The 6,000-nt window shown below is 44.1% G+C and overlaps 1 protein-coding gene across 1 annotated transcript in view; it reads right to left on the reverse strand.

The window, feature by feature from the left end:
* LOC141033089 (uncharacterized) overlaps positions 1 to 6,000 on the reverse strand; it is a 92,687-nt gene that overhangs the window by 28,581 nt on the left and 58,106 nt on the right. Inside the window, exon 1 of the mRNA XM_073506263.1 lies at positions 1 to 6,000. This exon is cut by the window's left edge and continues 28,581 nt beyond it; it is cut by the window's right edge and continues 58,106 nt beyond it. The gene's annotated coding sequence lies outside the window, so the exon portion shown is untranslated.

Raw genomic sequence — 6,000 nt, forward strand, 5'->3', positions numbered from 1 at the left:
CCTCTTTTTCTCTTGCGAACCTACGTTGAGCTTGGGACAACCCGCGACTGGCATAGGATATTTCAAAAGCGCCAGGATCCATCCTTCTTACGAACCAAGAGCACTGGAGAAGCGAAGGGGCTCGTGCTGCGACGAATAATGCCATTGTTCATCATCTCACAGATTTGCTTCTCAATCTCTGTTTTCTGGTGGGGTGCATATCTATATGGCCGGACATTGACTGGCACTGCACCTGGCACCAACGGAATTTGGTGGTCACAGGCACGACGAGGGGGTAATTCCTTTGGCTCCCGGAACAAAGCATCAAACTCCTGTAGCAGTTCTTGAACAGCTGGAGGTGTCTGCTCTGCAGGATCAGCATCCAGAGTAATTGCTTGCAGATCATGCTCCTGGTGAATCTGACGCACTTGCACACACTGGCTAACAGCACCCCGTTTCAGCAATCCTTGCAGCTTACGGACAGAGATTGGACGGCAGGAAGGATTATCTTGAATGCCATTGAGAGTGATGCGGCGCCCTTTGTGCGTGAATTTCATACGACGATGACGCCAATGTACCCACATCGGGCTATGGTCTTCGAACCGCTCTTGCCCTCCCCTTTCACTTCCATAGTGGTCTTCTTTGGCCGGCCCACTCATTTCACTCTCAAGCTCTCTGAGAAGAGAGAATCCGATTCAAGATGTTTCGAATTCAGCCTTTCCTTCATGTTCGTGCTTTAAGTCAGTTCGTACTTTTCAGTATATAAGAGAATGACTGAACTCGCGTTGAAAGCTACTAAACAACGGCTGACAGAGACTCATAAGAGGGAGAGCGGTAGCAAAAATGAGATCTTTCGTCTAGACAGAAGAGAGATCCTTTCCTTCCTTTCTATAGGAAATGACTGATGTTGCTAAGTCACCTTCCGCTGCTCTTGCGTCATCCCTTTTCCAATTCTTTTTGTATGGCTCGGTTGCATCCGATTGATCGATCCCTAGTCACTGATTACATGCATGAGTTCTTTGATTCACTACTGACTTCTTCTGTGGAGCCGAGTTCGCCGACTGAGACTACTTGAAAAGAATTTTCGACCAACCGATCTCACGACGATGAGTCACCCACATACTTAACAAAAAATGCAAATAGAAGAGCAAGTAAATCAAGCTCAATTACAACTCACTCTGATCAAATAGCACTCAGGTATAGGATTTCCAGCGGAAAGGTAGCCTTGCTCGCTTCTTTACCCTTGTACGCACAAATCTAGCTCATAGCAGCACTTTCGAGTTCGGTTACTTAAGTACAGAGATTGGAACAACTTAGCGCGGGAAGTCCCATATCTTGTCTTAGCCTCGCCTCACCTATTTCCTCATAACGAGATCAGAATGAAATAGAATGGAATCTCAAGTCTTAGCTAGATCAGGGCTACCACGTTCCCTCAGACGAAAAAGAAAAGAATACTAGACCTGTTGGACTCGCAAAGTAGGATCAGGCTTTTTCTACTAGAAACAGAGGAGAGCGAAAACTAAGTCAAAGGGGGAAGAGCTGTTTATGAGCATTTTAAGGCCGGTTGACAACATCCAATGTCTCCCACGAGGGTGCCTGAAACTCCAGTTTTTCTAGGCAGAGGTAGGTATATATATATTTAACACATTTTAGTTTGTAGGAAGATTCCCCGCTCTGAAATTTTTTCTATTTGGAGCTTCTTCCAAAGAGGTTGGGATTCTAGTTTCAATTGGATGTGTCCCGGTAAGATCGTTAACGACTGATATACTGCCTGAGACAGGGCATGCTCTCCCCTCTGCGTATCGAGAGAAAGAAACAACTTCCTGATTCCAGTTTCTTTCATTTATACCTACGATATCCACGCTAAAGATGAAAACTTTTGCAGTTCATATCAGCCTGAATGAGGAAGTAGAGTCAGTTTCGTCCATAAACTGGGCCGAAGATCTGACAGAGGTTGACTTGCTGGCTTGTGAGTTGCCAGCTCCGTAGTTGATTGCTAACCAGAGGATAGTGACAGCCAATATTCCTATTCCTGCTTGTGTGCTTGTTTGCTATTCTTCCTGTTCCTGTTACGAGACGACCTCGGCTCAAGCTGACCCCACACCGAAAGTCGTCAAGCAGTCTTGGGCTCCATCAATCAGTGAGGAGGAAACCAAAACCTGTTGGAGTTCCCCGCCATCACCTCGCCTAGATCCGGGGGTTCATACCCTCCTGTAGCAGAGATGTAAGTCGCAAAGGCTACTTGCCTGCCGAGGGGGGAGAACTACCTAGTATCAAATTCACAAAGCAGCACATTTAGTAGTTGACATCTTTCTTTCTCGTTTTCATCGGAAAGGAGAGTTTTCACGTTAAGCAAGAAGAGCTACGAGTTGGAGGGCTATTTCACCGACCGTCACTTCTCCTTTGTATCTGCCGAAGACGCAAGTAGCCCAACGACAGGCTTGTGTGGAGTTGAATGACAACACGCAGAGGTCTTTTGGCGAAACTGGGGGCTCTTTGTCTAAAGGAAGGGCAAAGTCAACAGGCCAATCCCAGTTTCAGAATTGGAAGAAGCAGTAGGAGGTTCACCATCAGAAAGGCATGGGACAACAAACTCTCTTAAAGCTTTCTTCGAATAAGTCTTTCGCTTGACTTGGCTCAACGGCTTTAGTTCAGTAAATGCTTTCGTATGAAGCTTGAGTCAAGTCTAGTCTCATGCAGTGAAGATCGTCAAGCAATCATTGCTCGTCTCTCCGAAACCTATTGATAAGGAACGCGTTCAAGTGTATGGAATAATCAAACCTTTCACGTATTTGTTAACATAGCGTTGGACGATTGATTCCTCTCTTTCTCCATGGCCTGCTTCCCATAACTGGCCTTACTAAAACTTACGAAATGCTAATTTGACCTAAATTTCCGGTTAACTGCTTACTTTCTTTGCTAGCTCACCCGAAACTCTGTCTTCAGGAGGAAAGCTTGCTTGAGTACCTTACTTGAAAACAAACCGCTTGAGCTGTAACCGAAACAGAAAGGTTTGATGAGCCGCTGCTTGCTCTCTAACTGCTCTTACCGCTTCTTCTTCTTGACCTCTGCTCACTGCTGCCAATGCTGTGACTGCCGCCCCTATCTCTAAAGCTGCGGATTACAGCTCCTGATTCAAGCAGTTTTTTTTCTGAAGTATGAGTCTTGTTTGTGACATTCAATTCCAGAATGAACATTCAAAGGAAAAGTAGTATGGGACGCTGCTTGCTATTACTGACTGCGGCTGCCGACCGAAGAACTGAAGATCTTCAATCTATGTTTGAGTGCTCTTGCGAAAGAAAATAATTTCGAATGCAAAAATGACTTCAAAAATAGGATAGGATCGCGGATTCCATATATTTTTATAGAAAGAAAGATACTGTACTCCGCATCTTTACACCGAATCCTTAAAAGCCATTTAATGCCTTCTTGCCTGCCTTCAGTTCATGCCTTCAGGCCGGCCTGCTCTTGCCTATGAATGAGATGCCTACTTCCCATTAAGTCAAAATACCTCATAGACATACATATTTTTAAGAATACTTAGTTAGTTAAAGAGAAAGATGGCTTTTGACAATTTTTTTAGTCCCCTCGTTCCCGAGCAAGAAAACGGATGCGCTAACGCGCAACGGCTTTCGCGCTAGTTGCTCAATCCGTTGCTTGTTCGGAAGAATCCGCAAATGAATATTCTTTATTTCCTCTCGGACAGGCCCTCTTTTTTCATTCGAATGTACATCTTTTTCGGTAATGATCATCTACAACTGAAAGACTGACGTCTTCCTCTACTCGATCCTTAGTTATACAATCTCCCTCCACCTCAATTTTTATGATCCTCATAGCCTTTTTTATTCGCGTCCTCCCCCTGGATCTATTCCTGCCGCGTCCACGTCCTCTGCCTCCAGCAACTAGAGCTGCATCATCTTGTTCATTATTGAGAATAGGCCTCTTCTCACACCGTACCAGTTCTTTTTGCAGTTGAATCTTCCCGTTCTGGCTTATTGAGTGTATAGATTCTTTTTGAAATGCAATCTATTCCCACGTCACTCTTCTCATAACATATCCTGTTCTCCTCACTTTGATTCTGGATTCACCGGTTGATTTAAGACGGGGTTCTATGCTTTCTAGCCCCATTTGACAAAAGTGAGCTTCCCCTATCTCTTTTGTAGGAATCAGATAGCAATGCTCATTCGTGAATAGCATTTCATGCTTCCGCTACTTCGTCGGAGAGATCCATGGAAACTCAAAAAAGAAAAGCGGACGGCATTGTTCATACGATAGCCGGAAAAGTAAGTTCTCCCGCCGGCTATTCAAAAAAGAAAGACTTACTTATTCATAAACTTCCTTTTATCGAGCATAATAGCTCTTATACGCTTGTACAGAGGAGTATAAAACAATGTATATATATATATAGGTGTTTAGTATCCTACAAAAACATTAACATCCAAAGCACCGTAAGCTTGCTTTCTCTCCCGCTGACAGACAAAGAAAAGGTTTTTTTAGACTTTTCTATGGTAGGCCTACGCTAGTGGAATATCTTTTTTGTTTGTATTCTAGCTTAGCTCTCTCTATTCTTTGCTTAAGCTATCGTGTCGTGTAGATGGATGGCATCTCCCTATTCCCACATCCCCGGATATGATTAATGCATGGAAGCTAAGGAATTGGGTCATTCTTCAGCCCAAGATGCAAGCATTTGGACTCCATCCGAATATGGCAGTTGAACTCTTATAATAGGCTTGGCTCTGGAAAATGGGCTTATCTTGGGCAAAAAAACGCAAATAAAGAAGAGCTTCTTGTTTCCAAGCGGAACTCGAATGGGCTGCTAGCAGATTTGTTGGGGATGGCAAGTTAACACCGTGGGTAGGCTTGCCTTTCACTCGCTCTGGCACATTTTGGCGGAACGTCAACGTTATATATAGTGGAATTCTAGAGGTAAGTTAATGTTTTCAAAAATCCAAATGGAAAAGGATTTGCAAAAATATGCAGATTAGAAGCTAGTATCTCCAGTTTTATGAGAGAAAGAAGAGGAAGAATCGGCGAACATCCTAAAAAATGGTACTTTTGTCTCAATCCGATCAAAAACAAACATATTCTATTGTGTGTTGACCACCGGGAAACGAATGGATTAAGATGAAGACGGACGGTTCAATTAGCGAGCATGGGAAGGCTTGTGGAGGTTTAGCAATAAAAAGGGGATATATGCGTTCTCTCAAGCAGTTAAGAACAAGACCATACTCGAAGTCGAGCTCTTTTGCATCTGAACATGTATTCAAATAGCAGCTGAAAAGGAGTGTCAGAGGATTTGGATTGATTCGGATTCCCTAACGTAAGACATGGTCTACTCTCAAGATCCCAAAGTCCGCAGCTAAGGAAAGCCCCTTCTTCATAAGATCAAGAAAGTACGAGCGTCTTTCGAAGATTGGAAAATCTCCCATACTTGGAGAGAAGCAAACCAACCGGCCGATTTGCAATTGACTATGCTTAGTAGTTGACATCTTTGGTCTTCACATTTTCCCTTCCATTTTGTAAAGTTAGTAGAAGAGGATAGATCCGGTAAATTGACGAATGTCAATCTTCATTTTTGTAGATTAATACACTGGTAGGGGTCGATCAGGCAAATCCCAAAGCTGACCCCCGAACAGCTGCCGGACTGCTCTACTGATCTTCTCTCTCTTCAGAAAAACGGAACCTTCTCAAAGACTCCCTTTGCACTGAGAACACAATTCAGAACCCTCCTTCTCACAAGAAGGCAAACCTTGTACGTTGATCGAATCTTCTTTCGCATCCAGAAGAGAGGCTGTGGGCTATCCGAGAGAGTGGTTCAGGTGACTACCGGAGTCATTGATTAAGCAGGTCAGATGGGCTTAGTAGGGCTCGAACCTACAATATCACCGTTATGAGCGGTACGTTTCAACCAATTAAACTATAAGCCCAATCGGATCTCTACATGCCGGGAAGAGCGGACAGAAAGAGGAGACCTTTGCTCTATCTCCTTCTTCCTCTTCCCGGGGCCCCGGAGGGGTTCTT

This window comes from Aegilops tauschii, unplaced genomic scaffold, assembly GCF_002575655.3.
Source record: "Aegilops tauschii subsp. strangulata cultivar AL8/78 unplaced genomic scaffold, Aet v6.0 ptg000651l_obj, whole genome shotgun sequence".
In the NCBI taxonomy this organism is placed as follows: Eukaryota; Viridiplantae; Streptophyta; class Magnoliopsida; order Poales; family Poaceae; genus Aegilops; species Aegilops tauschii.